A 23,111-nucleotide genomic window follows, 5' to 3' on the forward strand; every position below is an offset into this window, starting at 1 on the left:
TTTGAACTGGATTTCCAATAGACATCTTAAACTCAATATGTCTAAAACAGAACTCATTATCTTTCTCCTTAAGCACTTCTTCCTCCTTCTACCTTCCCTTTTGCTATAAAGGACAACACCATCCTCCCAGTCAGTCAGGCTCTCAGCCTAGGAGTCCTCCTGGACTCCTCACTGTCTCTCATTCTTATATCCAAGCTTTTGGCAAGGTCTATAAATTTCACTTTTGCAATATATGTCTTCTCTCCTCTGACACTGCCAGCACTCCAGTGCAGGCCCTTATCATCTCATGCTTAGATCACTGCAATAGCCTGCTGGTGGATCTGTCTATCTATCCCAAGTCTCTCCCCACACCAATTCGTCTTCTATTCACCACTAAAGTGATTTCCCTAACATGCAGGTCTGATCATCTCATTCTTCCCCTCCATCCCATACCTCTACTCAGTGGCTCCCTATTGCTTCAGTATCAAATAAAAAATTTCTGTGGCATTCAAATCTCCTATTTTTTCCAGTCTTCTTATACCTTACTCCTCAACATGAACTCTTTAATCCAGTGACACTGCTCTTCTTGCTCTTCCAGCAGTAAAACACACAATCTTTTGACTCTGGGCATTCTCTCTAGCTGTCCCCCATGCCTGGAATTTTTTCCCTCATCCACTCCACCTACTGATCTCCCTGGCTTTCTTTAAGTCCCAACTAAAATCCCACCTTCTACAGTAGGCAGCCATCCCCAACCTCTCTAAATTTCAATGTCATCCTTCAGTCTATTATTTCCTATTTATCCTGTACGTAGCTTGCTTCCTATGTATTTGTTTGCACCCTCTCTCCCCCAATCAGACTGGAGGCTTCTTAAGGGTAGGGATTGTCTTTTGCATCCTCAGCCCTTAGCACACTTCCTGGCCATAGTAGGCACTTAATAAATATTTATTCATTGATTGATTTTCAGTCCTATTCCCCATATGCTTTAGAGTCCTTGCAGTAGTAAAAAACTAATATCCTTAAAGATACTCAGGGAACACAATGGAGAGCTAGTAGTGAGGAATATTAACTTCATTTGCTTTCTAAATCAGAGATTCTCACCTAGGATCAACTAAGGGCCCCATGGCTAGATTTCACAAGGTCTGTGAACCTGGACAGGAAAAAAAATTACACTTTAATTTCTACTAACCTCTAACTGAAATTTAGCATTTCCTTTAATTACGAATGTGGGCAACAAAACATCATTCAGAGAATGAGTCCATAGGTTTCATGCATGCGGCACACACACACACACACACAGAGCTAAGAACTTCTTCTCTAAAGGGAAAACACATGAAGAAATTATAATAGAGGATGAATTGATTGATCTAATACGTCTCTTGATCAAAATATTAAATATATTTCCCATTAGGCCTTACTACATATCTTGGGGAAAATGGTAGGAATCCATTACTAATTTCATGTCCTCATAAGATTCTTCCTCACACTCCAGGCTTAAACAAAAAGGAGAACATCTCAATACAAGTTCATCAGCATGCCAACCTGACATCATAATGGCAACAGCTCATATTTACATAGCTCTTTTCAATTTACGAAGTGCATTCCTTAAAACAACCCAGTAAAGTAAGTGTTGTTTATTGTTTATCCCTCAGTTTACTGATGAGGAGTTAGGTGCCTTGCCTTAGAAATGTGGCTGTTGGTCTTTGTTCATCATAAAACCATTGGCACCTGTTGGGCTTATGGGTCTATAATTATCAGTGAGATATTCATCCTTAAATATACTTACTTCCAAAGAAGGATGACTTCCATCAAGCAGACAAGACAGATTCACATGATGCCAGGCCACGGGGCAGGCTTTCTAGGGATGGCCGGCCTCTGCTCCCTCCTCCTTAAAAAATCATGCAAAAACTATAGACTGCCCCACAGCCAAATGCCTCCTGATCCTCTGGAAAAGGGTAGCCCTTTTCTCTACTACCCACCAAGGATAAGATAGATGTCCAGCTAGCCCTGGGGGTATTCAACTGAGACCTTCAAACCTGGCCAAATACTTCAGTAGAATGTCTCCTGAGGGATGAGGAAAACTGAAGTTTATAAGGTCACATCCCAACCCAATAAATTCTAAACCACTACCCTTCTGACATGTCAGTTAAGTAAAGGGCTTGGAGTTGAAATCAGTGCTGCCAGGACTGTCGCCAGAGGCCTGAAGGAATTAAAATCAACCATGAATGCTGGCTTAGACCACTAAACCACCTCCTACATAAAAAGCTCAATTCACTAAGAACTCTTACCAAGAAAAGGCCATGACCTCCTTTTAAATGTTCAATTCCCTAATAGGTATTACTATTTTTAATTTGACAGCTGCTGATAAAGAGCAGATTTTAAGCAAATTAGTTAGGTGGTTTTATATATAGGGATAGCTAGGTGGAGCAGTGGATAGAGTGCTGTACCTGGAGCCAGAAAGACTTGAGTTTAAATCTGAACTTAGATACTTATTAGCTATGACCCTGAGAAGTCGCTTAACCTCTCTCTGCATCAGTTTCCCCATATGTAAAATGGTTATTACAATAGCACTTGCCTCCCTAGGTTATTGTGAGAATAAAATGAGATAGTATTGATAAAAGCACTTTGCAAACTTTAAAGTGCCATATAAATTTTATTATTTTAATAATATAATAATTATATTTATGTCATAATATAATTATTATAATAATAATACATGTATATATTCTTAACCTTTCTGTGTCATGGCAAAGCTTAAGGACCTCTTTTTAGAATAATGTTTTTAAATGCATGAAAATAAAATAAATAAGATTACAAAGGAAACCAATTATATTGAAATAGCTATCAAAACACACACACACACACACACACACACACACACACACACACACACACACACACATTATGGATTCTAGGGAAAGAACCCCAAAGAGGAAAAAAAAAAGCTAGTACTCATTTCAGGGAAGACAATTCCAGTCCTGTTTAAATTTTGGTTATGGAATCTGATCATTTGGATTAAGGTCTCTTGTATTCATCATAATAATTTGGGCCTATCAGTCAATGATAATTTGCTTAAATTTCACCCTCTGAATAGATATTGGAACTCATATACTGTCTAATAATGGGAGTCATAATAACAAATAGAATTCTACTTCAAGTAACAATTGATTATCCTTCACAAGAAAAACAAACTAGGCTGTAATTCATGCATTTGTTAATCAACTTCTATTCACCCTTTAAGCATAGCGTGACCTGGGAGCAATGAAGTCAGTAATATTAGCTGTTCAGTAAACCTCCATCTACCTAGTAACAACTCACCACCCCTAAGGCTCTTCCATATGCATCACCATTTATTGTCATCATCACCAGCCCCAAAACAACAATGCAATCCATATTCTAATTTTATGGCACTGTCATCATGACTACCAATAAAAGGCACTATTCTAGATAACACTTAACAGTTATTTTACTATCTTTTCCATCACTAAAAAAGGCAAGCAAAACACTCCATCTGAAAGAACAGTAACATGTGGCTTACTATTATGAGAAGGAAATATCCATCTGAAACAACTGTTTGTCTCCGAGGCGACAAAATATTCCATATGCTTTTTGGCAAACTGCATTTTTTACATCTCCTCTAAAATTATGGCTGGATAAAATTGCTTTCTTTTCTTTGTAATTTGAATGCTATCCAGGATTTTAAAAGGAAACTCTCAGCCAAACCAACTACATAGAGAAAAAACGCTACTCTAAGAGTGTGAGTGACCTGAGAAATTAATACATTTGATTAATCAAAATTGACACTTAACTAGTTAAGAAACCGTACTACCACAAATTAACGTATCTGCCACAAATACTTGGATTCTGAAATGCTAGCCAAAAGGAAGCTACTACGAGACAAGCCTATGGTATCTTTACTACAGAGAAGAAAAAAAATACAATTCATTCATATGTGCTCAATCTCTCTAACTGCACCATTTCAATTAAATTTATCATATCTGTCCAGAGGGGCTCATAGAACTATATCATTCCAGACCTGGAAAGGACCTTGCAAGTCATCTAACTACCAAAGTGCTATCCCTATTTCATGTTACATATGCAAAACTTTGCATATATATACCAGACATTAAATGCACATATTTCTAATGACCAGCATGCACACATATTTTTTATATTGAAAGAGATTTAAACCAATTTCCAATCTCATTACCAAGAACATCTGATACCAACCAATAAAGATAAAGCAAACACTACCATCTCTTGAAATGGTCTTCATATGCATCTGCAGGGTAATGAATTAAACATATGCCTTATGTCTAAGAGTACAAATCCTCCCTTTACCCTATCTCACAAAAGCATACAGTTCTGAACATACAATTATTGGGTTTCTTTAAATGGAAATATTGATCTGCTTTAAAAAGAGCATCAAACCATCAATCTGATCAAATTTGCTCATGATTATATAGCACTGCTGCAGTAGTCAATACCCAACACAGATATTTAAGAGCTAAAGAAATCTTTCATTAGTCACAAACCTCTTTGTATGATCCTGGTTCAGAGCTAAAGTCTGTAAGATTTTTCATCCCCAAATCAGTCATCTCACCCACTCATCAAATTCAGTGCAGATTCTTAATAAAGATGTGAATTGAGATGATGGGCCAAATGAATTCCCATTAAGTGCTCATTTAAATCATTCCTGCTGTAGCCATTTTATCAGTGGACACTTGCCCCTGTTGGTTAGATCTTAACTGAGGCCGAGAGTCCAATGTTCTCATATCTATAGTAAGTACATCATGCCTACCCAATCCTTTCAGTTGACCCAATGTCCAACCTAATTACATCCAGCCCTCTCAGGCATATGATTTCATGACAGCAAATAGCACTGAATCCTACTGAGACCTGACAAAATGCAAATTTGATACCCTTACAGTGAGAGTTTGAGGGTATTTGAGAAACCTCTAGCCAACTGCTCAGTGGTAGCTATGAAGTGCAATTAGGTTGTAGCACAACACTTGAGTTTCCTGGATCATATTCAAAGTCAGTGGTGTTCATCTAGTAGGACTGTTTGATATATAAAATACAGTCAGAAAATAACTCTGTGGTTCTTGTTATCCCTCTATATACTTGACCTGCTCATTCCTACCTCTAAGCTTTCACTCAGACTCCACTGGAAACCAGGCTATAAATAGATTTCTGAAATAAGTTGTTAAAAAAAATAATGGGAGCAGGTTGTGAATGAGTGACAGGAATCACATGAAGCTCTGGAGCGTGACTTTTCACACATCCCCATCGTGCTTACAAAGGTTCTTCTGTAATAATATATCTTAGATGCATAGTATTGATGCTTATTTATTTCCTATTAGCATAGTGCTAATTAGAAGCTATTATATGGCCCTGTTTATATTTCTATTGTGAAAGAAATCATTTGTTACTGGTTGTGAAACCTGGGTTCTAATCTTCCAGCTCTGCCACTAACCAATGGTGTGATCCTACTGAATCAATTAAACTCCCCATGCCTCAGTATTCCTCCTCTGTCAAGTGGAGATAAGGTTGTCTATAGGGTTTTGCGAAGATAAGCAGTAGCTTAAAACAATAATTCACAGTTCTGTAGAGTTTTAGAGATTACACGGTACTTTCTTAACAATGGTGAGGTAGATAACATAAGTGTTATTATTGTCCCCATTTTGCAGACCAGAAACTGTAGGTGCAAAGGGGTAAACCAACTTCAAGAAGTCAGCTCCCAAAGGATGAGTGATCTCAAGAACAAAATTCTGATCACACAAAGTCAAATGATTCTAATGAGGGAGAAGAAAAGAGAGAACTGTCCGAAGAAACAGAGCTAGGGCTTGAATCCAAGTCTTCTATCAATCAGTATTAAAAGCCTACCCTGTGCCAGGCACTACTATGCCTGAGAATATAAGGAAGCAAAAGACAGTCCTTGTCTTAAAGGAGCTTACAATCTAATGGAGGAGACAGCATGCAAAAAAAAAAATGTATACAAAGCAAGCTTATATACAAGATAAATAGGAAAAATCAACAGAGAGAAGATATTTTATTATCTTTTCCATCACTAAAATTAAAATTAAGAGGGGTTGGAGAAGGTTTCTAGTAAAAGATAGGATTGGAATTGGAATTTAAAAGAAGCCAGAGAGGTCAGTTGGTGGATCAGAGGAGAGAGAGTGTTCCAGGAATGGGGATAACCAATGAAAATGCCCAGAGCAAAGAGATGGAGTGTCTTGTTCATGGAACAAACAAGAGCCCAGTTTCACTGGATCAAAGAGTAGGAGTTGGGCAGTAAAACTGGAAAGGTAGGTGGGGCTAAGTTATGACAGGCTTTGTTACTAAACAGAGCATTTTGTATTTGATTCTAGAAGCAATAGGAGCCACGGGATTTTACTGAGTAGGGGCTGGGGTGACATTGTAGAACATGAACTTTAGGAAAATCACTTTAGTGGCTGAATGGAACAGGAATTAGAATGGGGAGATGAGGCAGACATATCCACCAGTGGACTTTTATAGTAGCCCAGGCATGAGGTGATGAATATTTGCAATAGAGTAGTAGCCATATCAGAGGAGAAAAGAGGACATATAGCAGAGATAATGCAGAGGCGAAATCAATATGCCTTGGAAATGGATTGGATATGGGAGTGAGAGATAGCCAGGCATCCAGGGTAATTCCTAGGTTTTGAGCTTAACAGACAGGGAAGATGGTGTTGTTGTCTACAGTAATAGGGAAGGTAGGAGTGGAAGAAGTTTCCAAGGAAAGATAATGTGTTCTGTTTTGGACATGTTGAGTTTCTGGTGTCTACTAGAGATCAAGATGTCTAAAAGGGAATTGAAGATGCTCTCTTTGGCATTCAAAGCCCTTCATAACCTAGCTCCCTCCTCCCTTTACAATCTTCTTACATATTATTCCGCAACATGTACTCTTCAATCCAGTGACACTGGTTTCCTAACTGTTCCATAAATAAGATGCTCCATCTCTCAGCTTCCTCAAATTCTCTCTGGCTGTCCCCCATTCCTGGAATGCTCTCCCTCCTGCACTTTGACTGCTGGCTTCCCTGGTTTCCCTTAAGTTTCAACTAAAAAAGCCCACCTCTTATAGGAATCCTGCCCCAGCCCCTCTTCATTCCAGTGTCTTCCTTTTGTTAATTACTTCCTGTTTATCCTGTATAAGCCTTTCTTTGTATATATTTGTTTACATATTGTCTTCTCTCCTTCCCCATTAGATTGTAAGCTCCTTGGGGGCAGGGACTGCCTTTTGCCTCTTTTTGTATCCCTAACTCATAGCACAGTGCCTGACACATCATATGTGCTTAATAAATGTTTCGTGAATTCATTGTTGAATTAAATGTGTAAGATTAGAAGTCAGCAGAAAGTTTGGGATAGGATATGTAGATTTGAGAATCATCAGTGTAGAGGTGGTTATTGAATCAATGACAGCTGATGAGATCACCAAGTAAAGTAGAATAGAGGGAGAATGGAAGAGGGACAACTACAGTTAGAGGACATGATCTGAAAGAGGATTCAACAAAGGAGACAGAGAAGGAGTGGTCTGGTAGGTAGTGGTCTGTCTGGAAAACCTAGCGAGAAGAGAGTATCAAGGGGAAGAGAATGATTTACACCAAGGCCAAGGAAAATGAGAATTAAGAAGAGACCACTGTATCTGGCAACAAAGGGAACATTAGCAACTTTGGAGATAGCCGTTTTAGTGACATGATAAGGCTGGAAGCCCCATTATAAGGAGGTAAGAAGAGAGTGAGAGAAGAGAAAATAGAGGCACTTATTGAAGACAGTCTCTTTTGAGGAGTTTAGCTACAAAGGGCAGAAGAGAACTAGGAAAATAGTTAGCAGGGACAGAAAGATAAAGAGTGGATTTCTTCAGAATGGGGGAGAGAGGGACATATTTGTAGGTACCAGGAAATGTATCAAAATAGACAGGGAGAGATTAAAAATAAGGGATAGCGTAGAGATGACAGAGGAGGTAATCTGTTGGAGGAAATAGGATAGAATGATATCACTTGCACCAGTAGAGGGGTTAGCCCAGAAGTTTCCAAACTTATTTGGCCTACTGCCCCCTTTAAAAAAATTACTCAGTGCCCCCCTAGAAATCTGCTTTCTTTAACCCTTTAACATTTTTGTTTTGGAAATTTGTGTGATTTCCAAAAAAAAATTTTCTTTAAAAAAAATGACACATCTTAAATTTAATAATTTATTGTCAATTTGTGGGGTTTTTTCCCTGGATTAAAATTTTGATTATGCAATGTTATGTCATGTAACCATATTGTATTGTAAACAAGTCATTACACAGCACATCTTGCCAATACATGCTGGACTTCTCAACAATGCAAGACACGCTTACCTGCCAACACTTGCTTGACCACAGATCAGTTATAATTTGTATTTTGTGTGTTTATTTGGAAAATAATGTAATCACTACAACTTTAACTGTTAAACAACAGATGAAACATGTACAAATGGTTTTTAAAATTTTTTTTAAATTTTCTTACCTTCTCTTCTTTCCTTATGCTTCCACTGCCCCCTTATTTTATCAATGCCCCCAATTGCAGCTGAGGCTACTACTGCCCCCCTGCATCATTCCAGTGCCCCTCAGGGGGGTGGTATTGCCCACTTTGGGAATCTACCTTAGCCTTCGTAAAGAATAAGGTCACTTCATCATCCAAGGTTGAAGGTTGGCTGGAGTAATTAGTGATATGATAAAGGGGTTAGGCATTCAAGAAAGGAGGACAATGTAGAGTTGAATTAGTTCACCAAGGGGTTAAGATGAAGGAACCCACAAATTTACGATGAATTATTAAAAAGCAGTGGCTCAGTGGTAGTGCAGTGTGGAAGAGAATAGTCAAAGTATTAGAGGTCACAGTGTGAACAAAGGGTATGGTTTTGTAAGGGAAGGCAGAAGGAGAGGTGAAAAACCAAGATTATGGTCAGATAAAGGGATTTCAGAATTCTTGAATAAAAAATGGTGCATTTTTAAACGATGATAAGATAAAAGGTATGACGATCTTTGTGTGTGGCTGAGGGTGTGTGTGTGTGTGTGTGTGTGTGTGTGTGTGTGTGTAAGAGTAGTTCATGGGAAGTGAGTAGGTTGAGGAACTAAATGATTAGGGTATTTGAGGAAGTGTCACTACGTATGATAAAGTCCCCTAGTGTTAGGGCAGGAGTTGGGGAGGACAGAAAAATTGTGAGCCAGGTGTCAAATTCATTGAAGAAGGAAGATTAGTAACCTGGAATGGAGGTGTGGCATGGTGGGGTGGGGTGAGGAGCGTCTGTAGATAATAGCTACCAGAAATTTGATTGGGTAGGTACAGTTTGAACCTCAAAGGAAAGAGAGTTTGCTGGGTGATGAAAGTAGGAGAACTTGGAAATGTCAGTGGAGAGCAAGGAATATTCCAACTCCCCTACCTCCTTGACCAGTGAGCTGAAGAGAATGAATGACAGATTTAAAGTTCTGTTACACTGGGCTGCCTTTAACATGAACACATGAAAACCAATTAGCAAAAGTTTGAAAATCACTGCCTTCACTACTGCTCTCCTCTCATTCAAATATTCATAAAAGCATGCAAGGCATTCTTCAAGCCCTTCTCACAGTTAACTTTCTTAGGGCCTTGCTTCTATTGTCCATGTGCTAAATTCCATCATTCTTCCCAAAGGTTTTAGTAACCCCATCTAGTTTTGTTCACATTCATAAAATGAAAGAGAGATAAATGAAATCAAGTATGACTTCCCTCATTTTAGTAGGGGAAACATAAAGAGATAATTTGCTCATGAATCTGTGCTGCATTACTGGGTCACTTGAATCATTCAGTCTTTTAGTCAACGAGTCAGGTGAATAACATTCATTAAGTGACTACTTTGTGCCAGGAACTATGCTAAATACAGGGAATACAAAGAAAGCCAAAAATAATCTCTGCTCCAGGGGAGAAAACATGCAAACAGCTATGTGCAAACAAAATATATACAGGATAAATTGGAGATAAACTCAGGGGGAAAACATTAATAGGGTTCAGGAAAGACTTTAACAAATATTTATCATATGCCCTGTATGGGTAACACGAAAACAAATGACATGGGAAATGCCATATAAGTAGAGGTACTCTGTGCCAGGCACTATGCAAATATTCAGAAGTCCAACATATAATAATGTATATTACAGAGTGATGCAGAAAGCACACAATATATTGAGGAATTCAAATAAAGAAAATAAAATATAAGATGAAATTAGATAATCCTTCATGAAAATGAGCTAATTCAATTTAAAGTCATTTATCATTTACTAAGCACTTAAAAAGATTAAAAATAAGATGCAACATCTAGCCTTGAGAAACTTAAAATTTAATTTGGGGAATAAGATATTTACATAAATAATTATAATACAAGGCAGAGTATGAAAAGAACAAGAAAGAGATAAAAAGTCCTAGGAGAACACTGAGAAAGGGAGTAATTACTCCTCACTCAGGGAATCAGGGAGTAGGTGGCACCCAAGTTGGGTCTTGGAGGAAGGGAGTGATTTCAACAGGTGGAGATGGGGGAGAAGAACAATCTATTCTAGGCAGTTGGATGGCCTAAGCAAATTCAGAAAGGCAGAAGATAGCAGTCATGGATAGGTGGCAGTGAGCAGTCTGGTTAAGCAGCAAAATGGGTAAAGGAGCATAGTAAGAATAAGGCTGGGAAGTTAGATTGAAGCTATATTGTGGAGAACACCAAATAAAAGGATAAGGAGTTTTTACTTAGTCAGGAAACAATAGAAAGCCAATGAAGGATGCTGAGTGGAGGAGTGATCAGAAAGATGCTTAGGAATCTAGAGCTGAAATCTGAAGAACTTGTAAATTGTAGATTGGTAGAGATAGAGAAAATGACATTCCGAGTAGGATAAACCCACCGATGGAGGGCCTAGTGATAAGAAAGAGCCAATCACATGGCTGAAAAGATGACATGAAAGATGTCAAGAGGACATATTTGAATGGAATGGAAGGGCTAGGTTAGGAAATAGTGAAATATAAGGTGGACCTTGAATGATAAAAAGTATAGATTGGATCCAATGAAGAATATTTGAAAATTTCGTTAGAGAAATGAACTTCCTAGGTATAATAGAATTGTCACTAATAATTGGAATATAGTGAAAAAAGGGACCACCTCATTCAAAGGGATCAGACAAGATTAAAAGGGTATGACAGGCCAAAATCAGGTCACAGACAAACATATGGCCCCAGCCATTGAGGAGCTGCCCCTAGGTGGATGATCTGAGGAATATATGCACAGACCCTCATGAGAGTAAACATCTGGAGGACAGATGTCTATCTAAAAAGCTAATAGGGCTTTCCTTTGGCTACTTAGACCAAGAAAAACAAACAAATAAACCAACCAACCAACCAATCAACCAACCCTGTGCAGGTCATTTTTACCCCAGGACTATTAAGCAGGCTTTGGAATGCTAGGGGAAGCCAGGTTCAATAAAATTACAAAAGTAAGATAACTGAAAATCATAAGGGACCTCTGCAGACATTTAGTCCAACTCACACATAAAAGGAATCCTCACTCTAACAACTAGGAGATGATGATAATAGTAATAATAATAGCTAGCATTTTTATAGGGCTTAAAGGTTTATAAAACCCTTTATGTGTTATCTCATATGATCCTCACAACAACCTGGTAAGGTGGGTGCTACTATTATCCCCAATTTGCAGATGAAGAAACTGAGACTGCAAAAAGGTTAAATGACTTGCTCAGGGTCCAGGCTGGTTTTGAATTCAGGTCTTTTTCACACTAGGTCCAGCAGTCTACCTGCCATACCATCTAGCTATTTCTATTTGAATATCCAAAGGGGAAGAAATCCATTTTCCCTGGAGGTGCCCATTTTAATTTTGCATTGCTTTATGTGTTAGGAAGTTGTTATTGCTGTTGCTTCTGGGTTGTTTTTTTTTCCTTTTCTTTTTAACATTAAGCCTATATTTGCCTCTTTGCAATTTCCACTTATTCTTCCCAGTTTGGTCCTCTTGGGTCAAGTAACAAAAACAAGAAAACAAAAAACTGAAGTCCAACCCCTCCTCCAAAGGATAGCACTTCAAATACTTGAAAATAGCCATTATATTCCTCTGCCTCTTCTTTTCTCTAGATTAAATATGCTCAGTTCCTTCAATACATGGACTCAAGGCACTGCATTAACCATCCTGACTACCCAATTTCTTTTTTAAAATGGCACACACAATTTAATATAATACTGCAGATGAGGTTTGAGGAGGACACAGTGTCCTGCTTTCTACCAGCGTGTCATGTTGATAGTTATCAGTTTTCTATTGTAGGTGTTTTTTTTCTTAACAAATGTCAAGATTATTTTATTTTTCATGCTTTTTTTCCCGCTCCAATTATCCATATCATCATTCTTCATATTTTTTCCATTCTTCTCATCATTCCCATTCCTTCTCATGGCTTTGATCAAACCACAAAGTTCTTTGGCCATGAGGTCACCAAACACAACCAAATAATTTTACATAGCTAATTAAAGTCTTAAAGACTACAAAGTAAGGGACAGATATACTTTGTCTATAACCATGTGGTCTGCATTTATTCTAACACCAGTATAATCAGAGCTGGCCATGGAAACTGAGGAGAAAGGCTACCATGTGGGTTCCCTTTGACAAAAAGCAGCTGTAATCAAGTTTTTCTTTTAGCAATGACTCTACAAAACCTGTATGATTGTGAAAGAATGAGGGAGGTTATTGGACAAATAGGTAGTATCCCATCTTACAAAGCAGGATGAGGATTATGCTCCTCATAAGGACTGTTATTTAATATTACCTTGAATTTTTATATAATTAATTTATGCTCAAGATGACACATGTAGCACCCTGGAGGTGACCATGAAACCCTTTGGATAATCCATTTGTAGGGACTGGTGTCTCCTACAGCCTAGTATGCGGTGAGTTGCTACATAAAGAAGACTGATACCTTTGGGCCATTTTCCTGGCTTTAGGCCAAGACTATGTGGGGAAAGGGACAATCATGGAAACCAGGAGTGGCACTAAGGAAAAATCACCAACATTAAATGGAAATTTTTTGGTGTCCCTGAATTAAGAGATTTTCTTTTACTTCAGAGTCACTTATGCTTCTTATATCCTGGAGGGCAAAGGAATTAGAGGACATATAGTATTTAATTTCAAGACCTCCAACCCAACCAGTTGAACTACATAAAAACACATCGAGGATTTGAATAGGCAAGATTCTCAGATGCAATTAATGTCTACACTCACCACTTCACATGGCAGTCAGAAATTTACTTGAAATACTGAGAAACATGGGTCTCTCAACTAAACTGAAAAGTATTCATCACTAGGAAGGTGAATTATATTCCTAGCACACTCATTTATGGAACCAACCATTTGGAATCTCTCTTTTGGTCTAACTTTATGCTGTACTCTTTTCTCTTTCTTTTTTTGTAAATCTTCTGACAGTCAATTTGACCACCTTCAAAGACCATTGATTAAGAGTTCTTACTATTTTCATGTCTTTATTTCACAGGTTGCTGTTTAATGATACCAAAGTTCTTCCAAAAACAAAGCTTCATCTTTTTTGTACCAGTATTCTTAGGATGATGTTGCATGGTTAAGGGTCATGGAACACAATAACCTCTAAAGAACCTAAGTTGAGAAACACCCAAAGGGCAAAAGACAGGTGCACTGTGGGTGTGAGTAGATCACAACAAATAACAAACATTATTAGGAGAAGCAGAATAGAAAGGAAGTCATCAAACAAATGCAGGATTTAAAAAGAAGATGGGCATGTTCCAATGAGAGTGAGTGATAATTAGTGGAGAGTTTGCATACTCCATTGGTATCCTTAAAATTTTAGGAATACTTGAGGGAGATCTCAAGTTCAGCACATTGTTTGGGCCTCCTTATGGTAAACAGAGACAAGGATCACAAAGAGAGGTTGACAGGATGGACGGACATGGAGTGGTTTTGATCTCTATCACTGGAAGAGACACCCACACCTATGAGATTACAAATTCATTGGAATATATTTGTAAGACATTATGCTAAGTGCTGGAGACAGAATGACATATGTAAGACAAGTCTTACCCTCAAAAAATTTAACAATCTAAAGAAAGGGAAGACACATATACAAATAACTGTATCTAAGCTGAAATTCAGGAATGTCTAGAATATCAAACAATAAGGAAGAGAGAAGTTCCATGTAAACTTAAGGTCCCTCTGTGTATCTCATGATGTAACAGGTGATCTGCAACAAAATAATTTCAATTTAGCAAGTTTTTTTTAGCAAATACTATGTAACTAGCACTATACTTGGAGTTATGAGTGTTGAACAATTAGTAAAAAGACAAGACAAAACAAACCCATGTTTCCCTGCCCTGCAACAGCTTATCTGTCTCACAGGGGATAAATTCTTTCCATTTTGACTGCAGCCCCATGTCTGTCAGTAATCCTGGAAATCAAACCTGATTGTTATGTTCAGTGATGAACATGGACATTATTCACTCTGAGAATCTTATCTCAGTGACTCTTTAAATCTTCTGTGCACAGTTGAACGAATTGCTTTGTCTGTCCTTTAAAATACCCCCTAACATTGAAGCCCTCAGAAATAAGAAAACATCCTTTATTCTACCACAATGCAATTCTCCCATCCCTACAAATTCCAAACACCATCTCATAAATTGCAAATTTTTTGCAGTCACTGTCAAGACTTGCCTTTCAAAATCAATTTTCCTTCTGCCTTGTATCAGCCTAACAGGTTGCTATATCATTTAAAAATTAGCTGGACTCATGATTAACAGAATCGAGGCACATTTGGAAGGTCAGAGCCCCAGAGATTCAAGGAGACACTTTTATTTGCAGCATCAATGCAGGAGCAAATTAGTTTGTTGCTTCAGCCAGCATCTCTTAGAAATGGAGAGGGGAGGGAGCAGGGAGTGAGAGACAGAGAAAAAAAATGTTCTTCTGAAATTACACTTCCCTTCACAAGCTAACACTCAACCCAGCAGCCCAGGTGACAACTTGTGACTTCATATGGCAAAAAAAAATCCATTTTGGGTGACTTGAGAACAAAAAAGTGTCTCACACCCTTCTTTGAACCTGGTGGCCTGAAAATCAGAAATATCTGCACCAGGGACATATAATCAGACAATACCACAGATTGCAGCATCCAACTTGGTGACTAATTAACTGGGAGTGTAAAAGCTGTCTTTGTTGCTTCTCTGGCTGCTGGGTACAGATGGATGAATACACATCCTGGCACTCAGCTTTCTTTGGTGTCTCCTAAGGAAATACTCATTTTAACTTCTCTTTCAAACCCTCTTTCGAGCTGGATGTTTCATAGAAAAGCATCCTTCCTTTTCCACCATTTCCTTTCACCTTGAAACTGAACTGTACTAGTAGAAAATGACTGCCCTTCCCCACAATGGAGTTAAGATGCAGTTCTTGGGCCAAAAGGCCCTACATTGTAAATCTTCCTTATCCTTATAGAGCATAGTTAGCCTAGCTGTGACAATGTTGGAGAAGTTAAAATTTCCTCTCTCTTCACCCTTGTAACATCTCAAGTTTAGAATAACAACAGAGATCATAGTCTACTAATGCCTTAGGTTGGGTAGACCTGGACAAAAATGACAACAACACGAACAAAAATATCCATAAAACTCTATTTTTTCATGGATGTGGCCATAACAAATTCTCATAATCTTAAAGTTACACGGAAGGAAAAGCTTTCAAAATACAGAAACCTAATGGAAGAGAGCAAAATCATGCCGAAATAGGATGATTTGAATGTTGTCTTGTTTGCTATTAGAATTGTACTGAGGATGCTTTGAAGGATGAACTTACATCTTAATATTTTTATTTAACAAAAGTAGCTATTTTGTCCACCTATTCAACAGTTTGCAGAATATTAAATATAAAAGAATACTAGCCAGATAGAGACTTGTCCTATTCTCCCTGAACTTCATCCAAAAAGATGAAGAAAATGAAATAATAATAACTAATTTACGAAATACTTTCCTCACATTCACCCTAGGAAGTAGGTGGTACCAGTATCATCCCGATTTTATAGGGTAAAAAGCCTGAGGCTCAAAAGGAAGAGAATTTAGTCTAACCTCATTTTACAGATGAGAAAACTGAGGCCCAAAAAGATTCAATCTTTTACCCAGAGTCATTTAGGTACTAAAAGGCAAAAATGGGATTTAAACTTAGGTCCTAGCACCCTAAGGTTAATACCTTGTTCACTATAACATGACACTTCCTTGCTTACAGTTTCAAAAATAGGGCTCAAGCTCCTATCTTCTGATTCTAAGATGAATATTCTCTCAACTACATCACATTGCCTCTCCTACGTATTTCATATTTATTATCTGGACTCTCAAGTCAACTAATTTTTTTTAATCTCACAAAATATACTTTCATTTTCTTTAGTTTTTTTAATTTGGTTTCTTCTCCCCTGCTGATCTATTTGACACTTAGATTTTTATGTAATCATCATACCTTTTGCACAAATACAACCACAAAGAACTTATGTCTCACCTCTTGCTTTTCCAACACAGATACTACCAGGCAAGGATTTTGCCTGGCAAAGGTCCAAATTTCCCTTTAAGATCAGAGCTATTCTATGACATAATCTGAAGTACAAAACCAGTTGGCGTAAGTATGCTGGCCAAAAAAAGTTCTGAGAAGATGGTCAGAGGTCAATTTTTGTGACTCCAAGAAGAAGAAAGCAAGTAGTATAAAGTGGTAATAGTCACTTTATAATGTAGGCTCCATCCTAGGATCTGCTACCTTAGGGACCTTTGCTTCCATTTCTGGTGGAGAAGACAAAGATACAAAGAAGACAAAGACACAAAATCAAGGAAAGTATCATCAACCTGAAGTCTTAACCTTTGTTGACAGACTCTGGTTCCAAATCTGAACATTTATTTAATGGAAGGGGGAAGGAAAGTACCTATTATGTGCCAGGGACAGTGCTAAGCACTTTACAAATATTACCTCATTTGATTTTATGCTGGGTACCAGAACAAAGATAAAAATGAAATTCTTCTTACTCTCAGGGAAGTTATATTCTTCAGGGGAGGAAGATATAACACTTTGACAGATAAGCAAATACCACAACAATTAGAAGGTATTTTCAAAAAGGAGAGACACTAGTAACTAGGGGTGTGGTAGATCAGGAAAGGCTTTCAGCAGGAAGTAGATCCAAATTTTGAAGGAAGCTAGACTTGTCAAGGGGTGGAGATGAGGGCAGAGTAAATTCTGGAAACGTGCAGTCTGTGCAAAGGAATGGAGATGAGACAGAATGTCAAATGTGAGACACAGTGAATCAACCAGTTCTGCTGGATTATAGAGGGTGAAAAGGGGAGTCATGTTAAATAAGTCTGGAGATGTAGACTTGTCTGTTTTTTTGTTTTGTTTTGTTTCTATTCAGAGGAGAATGGGAGGAGAGGCAAAGGATATCCCAGAGGTAGGATAAGCATTATGACAGGCAGGGAAAGGCTCAGAGGTTGGAATGAACTGGATTTAATGGTCCTTACCCAATGAAGATGTTAATTTGAGAAGGAGAAGGGCAGAAGAGAAAGAAAATAAATTCTCTTGATCTGAAGTAGTACATATTAATCTTATTTGGCTATAGCTGAAGTCAGAAAATCAAGAGATATTTGTTCCTGACTATATACTACTGAAGAAATAGCTGAGCATTCTATTCCCTAAGCAGTTTCCTTTCTTGAAAATGAATATTGATTATTCTTCTATGCAGAAGGATTTCAACCAATCAAATCATAGAGAAGGACAAAAGCTCAGTCTTTGACTAGTGAGTCATGGAGAAGTACAAGGATGGAGTGTGTGTGTGTGTGTGTGTGTGTCTGTTATTTGAGGGGAGAATTATGTGTCAGAAAAAGGGTTTGGCCAGGTGACTTCTATGTTTCTTACAATTTCGAGATTCAGTGATTCTCCTGATTCGCATATGCTATGCCTAGTCATCTCCTAGAATGGTAAGATGCAATGGCAATGAATGATAAATATTTTTATCAACATCATTCTAAGGTCTACCTCTGGGTCAAGTACAGAGGCAGTGGTACATTCCCATTATGTTAGTGGCCTCAGCTTATCTTATCTTCTCTCTTCCCTCACTGCCCTCCATATCCATCCAGAATCTAAGATTTTCAAATTATATTATCGGTGTCCTCTCTTGTTTCTCTTGTATCACTTTCTACCTCTTGTATCCCTTTCTATCCACCTACATATTCACTATCCTATTTCAAGGTTTACTAATCACTTCTCACTGAGAATATTGAGATAATCTGCTAATTGGCCTTTCCCCTCTTCAATATATCTACCTTCTAGATGGCTATTAAATTAATATTCCCAATATAGATGCCTGACCATGTCACTCTCTTACTAAAAAATCTTCAATGTTCATTGCTAGTCTAGGATAGAAGGCAAACTCCTTGAATATTTAATGTCCTCCACAACAGGACGCCCACTGATTTTTTTTTTCTGGGCAGATTCCATATTTTCCTCTTTCATTTGCTCTGTTTCAGGAAAGCTGGTCTACTAATTTTTCCCTTTCCTTAAGATATCGTCCCATCTTTATGCCTTTGCGCAGGCTGTCCCCCATGCCTGGAATGCGCTCTCACCAAAAATCTCTTCAAAGTTCAGTTCGAGCACAATCCCTTCCTCAGTTCTTAGAGTTTTCTTCCTACGGAAGCTACCTTGCATTTCACTTATTTATGAACATGTTGATCTTATTTCCTTGATAGCAGGGACAGTTTCAGTTTTGCTTTTATTTTCCCAGGTATTTCCTAGGGCCTATCACAGTGACTTGAACATGAGAAGGCACCTAATATTTGTTTTGGGATCTTACTCTTAGGCATCTTTAGAAGAATGAATGCATTGAGGCTGGTATGCTACTTACAGCAAGGGTTCTTAACCTGGGGTGGATAAACTCATTTAAAATTTCAGTAGCTATTTCAGCATAATTATTTTCCTTGATAATATTACATACTTTATGGATTTAAAAACATTATTCTGGCTTTACCAGAGTTTCTTAGAGCATTGAAAGATTATGACTTATCTGTCATTCTACAGCCAATATGTTTTAAACATAGTACTCAAACCCTCAACTTCTTCACTCCAAGATTGGCCCTCTATTTACTAGACCAGTCTCTCTTGCAGTTTTAGACATTTCCATGTAATTCTCAAATAAGCAAAGGGCTTCAAATTCCCTAGAGCTAAAATTCTCTATCTGCACAGAAAATAAAGCCTCAACAGAAGTTCCACCAGTCCCTAGTCGGGCTTTCAACCATTAACTAGGGAAATTACTTCTGTTCCAACTCACTCACCGTTTGATCCAGGGGATTTGATGGCATCTACTCCCACCCCATCAATGTGATCAGCCAGAGACTGAGCATAATGAGCAACAAATAGTCCAAAAAGCTGTTTCTAGCTTCATAGGACCAATAAGTAAAAGGAAGGTTGTTTAGTTTTGAGTTGTAGTGTACGTTGATTTCAGTATACTCTCTGGGCTAGTTTAGAAAATAAGTAAAAAAGGTCATCCAGTATACAGTAGTTCGACTGAAGGTCAGACAGGTACCAAATCTTAGAGCACCGTCTGAATCTATCCAAGGGAAAAAGCCAACAAAGAAGCATCTCTTTATGAGGATATGACAAGCAAGCCAAGTGTTCTATACCTAATGATTGCTTTCATTTGGAAAACACATTAAGAATCTGAGCTTTCAGCCTCTTATTTTTCCCCTAACAGCATGAATTTGCTGGGAATGAAAGTGCAGATTTACTAGCAATGAAGCAGACTCATCCACTGACATAAAATCCATTTACCACAGATATAAAACATGTTTTCAGCAAGAATTTACATATTTGGGATGGAAGAAGTTGAAAGCAGATCAACACAGGCTTAACAAATGGTTCTTTTCATTATAACCACTTTATAGTCAAAGTGACCTTTCTTTTTTGCCAAAGCTGTATATTTATAATGTGTTTACTTGCTATTATAATTTGCTGTTGTATTATATTTCCGTAAATATTTCATAACCATCCAGATATAAATAATCATTTTCAATATTAGTACATTTCATTTCTATAAGCATCTATTTCTGAATAGGTATAAAAGACCTACTTTCTTCAAGACACTTTTCCAATTCCCCCTTAATGCTTAATGTTTCCTTCCTGAGATTATCTCTGATCCATCATCTATGGATCTATGTTGTACCCTCCTAAGACTGTGAACTCCTTGAGAGAAGCATTATTTTTGAAACATAGTAGGTCCTTAATAAATGCATGCTGGCTTTACTTGGGATGAAAAAGACCCTGTATGGATGGTTCACATTCGAGTCTCTGTAGGGAAACGGAAGCACTGAAATGTTTAAGACCTAGCTAAAGGAAACTGAGCATGGACCCCAGTTTAAAGCTATGTTCTCCAGAGATTCGTTTGCATAACTTTTGTTTAAGTAGGTAAGAGGCTGCTTCTAAGCAACATATAGTTCACATCTATTTCCTATTTTCCTGTGCTTTTTCCTTTTGTCTTTCAAGTCAATACAACAATTAAAAAAATTATTAATGCCCAAGGCACTGTTGTCAAATACAGACAAAAACAAAATACAAAACCTTCTCTGTCCTCAGGGAGCTTACATTCTTCTAGGGTTGAGAAATACAAAACACACAAATATATTCACACCATTTATACAAATTGATTTCAGGAAAGAGAGGGTACTAACACTCTTCCTATATTATCAGAATCCTTCACCCCTTCCCACTCTCCAATCCAATATACTCTGTTTTCTAAAGAGCCCAAACTCTTAGCACACAGAACATATATTTCCTACCCCATATGGACATAAAATAATATGGATATAAATTTGGATCAAATTTATTTTCCTCTCTATTTCTTCCATTTGTGTGAAATGAAAAAAAAAAACCTATCCTACTTTCTCCCTACTCCAGATTATATGGTAAAAATAAATAAGTTAATGCATGGAATATTTGAAGTTAAATAAACTTGAATGCCTCTAAAGAAAGCACAAGGTGATCTCTTAAAATTATATGTGCTTGTGAAGTGGGGAGAAGATTGGGATAGGAAATGGGAAGAACACAGTTGGGAGAAACTAGAATGGAAAAAGACAAATGTGATGTAAGTTACACTAGATGAAGAAGATGACCGTGATGAAGTTACTACTAACAAACTCAAGACTTCTAGGTTGTGCTTCTTTCTGAAGGTAAATTCTACCTATTTTTTCTTGATATTCATAATCTTTTTGGAAGGTTTATCTTAAAGAGTCCATAGTCAGCCTAATATTAAGAATAAAGTAAAGGGCTAGGCCTGTAATTTTCTACATGGTCCTCTCAAATGAGCAAACTCCCTCTACCAATGCAGATCAGCATCTTCTCTGAAATGTATAATGTTAAGAGAGTTGCCTAGAACACAAAGAGTATAAGTGATTTGTTTGGGGTCACATAGCCAGTATTTGTCCCAACAAGGGACAAATCTAGGTCTTCTTCATTCTATCATGGCTGTCTCTCAGTTCAGTCTTACTGGAAACCAAATTTTCTAAAAGGACTGGAGAGACTGACAAATGAAGAAATTGCAATTTTCTGAAGCTTTCAGTCCACTGAAACCCATCAATTCTCTCTCCTTAGCATGTGTCCAGTGTGATGATCTCTAAATTGATCAAGGCAGATGCAAACACTGGTGCTGTCAGCTCTAGTTACTACAAAGCTAAATGATGAAATGATGCATTCCTATTCTAAGTTAATAATATTTTTTCTTTGACTAGCTCTATGATTTCATCAGCATTGGGAACTTACAATGAGGAAACTCTACTTATGCAAAGAGGCAATTGCTTTGCTCTTAGTCTTGAAGAATTGCCTGGACCAATGAGAGGCTAAGTAAGTGATTTACCCAGTATCGTGCAGCCATTGTGTATCAGGTCAGAATTAAACTCAGATCTCCCTGACTCTGAGGCAAATTTTCCATCTACTACATCATGCTGCCTTTTGTGGCAATTTATACAATGATAACTTTTTACTTTGCTAATTCGTATTTTAGATTCTCTGTAAGTTCTATGGCACTCTGGTCTACCCAGTACTTTTTAACTTTTAGGATTCTGAGAGTATAGAGAGAAAAGGCCCACTCAAGATCACACAAGAAAGTGGTTTGAATTGTGCCTCTCATCATTCAACTAGAAGCAATCAGCCTAGCTTAATTGCCTGATGTTTACAGGCAAAAGGAAGCAAATTTTCAATGCTATTTACTCTCAGAAAGAATATATATTCTCTTTCTTTCTCTAAGTCTAATTTCTCTTTATCTCTGGAGAGAGCTGTACAACAATAGCAGTAACAGAGGAAATTGTGGTGTAGCAAAAAGGGCAAGGAAATTGGAAGGCAGAAGACCTGGGTTTGATTCCCAGCATTGCTTACCATCTGTGTGAATAACTTTTCTGGGCCTCAATTTTCTTCTATAAAGTAACCAGGCTGGTGGAGGTGATCTCTATGATTCCTTCTAGTTTCAATGTCCTAATGATTCTAATTAGTTAATAAGCATTGATTGATCACCTGTGGTTTCCTTGACAGAAATGAACCTGGACCAATTGTCCTCCCTCTCTCCCTCATGTTGGTTAGGTATCTCTTGAATAGCCAGCATGGAAAATAGAGGGAGCATACCTTGGCCCTGGTTCAATTCTACCAAGAAAAGCACAATGAACAAGAAATGCTTTTTAACCAACTAATGCACATCTATTTTCCATATATTAAAGGAATGATGGGAAATGATGAAGGTACCAATATAGGCCAAAAAATGCTGGAGTTTTTTTTATGGTTTTTTGAGGTGGGGGGGGAGTTTGCTTGAAATAACAGAATTACATCAATCAACTTCTTCTAGGCAATGGCTCAGGTCTCCTTTTCACTGTGCAAGTGTAGGCACAGAGTGGGAAGTAGGAAAAAAAAATCAAGGCTAATACATCAAAGTAATAGTCATGCTTAGCTGTTGGGATACCACTCAGTTGCAATTACTTGTGATTGAGCCTTAGAAATCATGTATTAATATAAGTCAGGCTAAGGAAATTAGAGGAGCAGAGAAGTACAAAGGATACACAGATCGTGCCTCCATTCTC

The sequence above is a fragment of the Trichosurus vulpecula genome, chromosome 8 (assembly GCF_011100635.1).
Source record: "Trichosurus vulpecula isolate mTriVul1 chromosome 8, mTriVul1.pri, whole genome shotgun sequence".
Classification (NCBI taxonomy): domain Eukaryota; kingdom Metazoa; phylum Chordata; class Mammalia; order Diprotodontia; family Phalangeridae; genus Trichosurus; species Trichosurus vulpecula.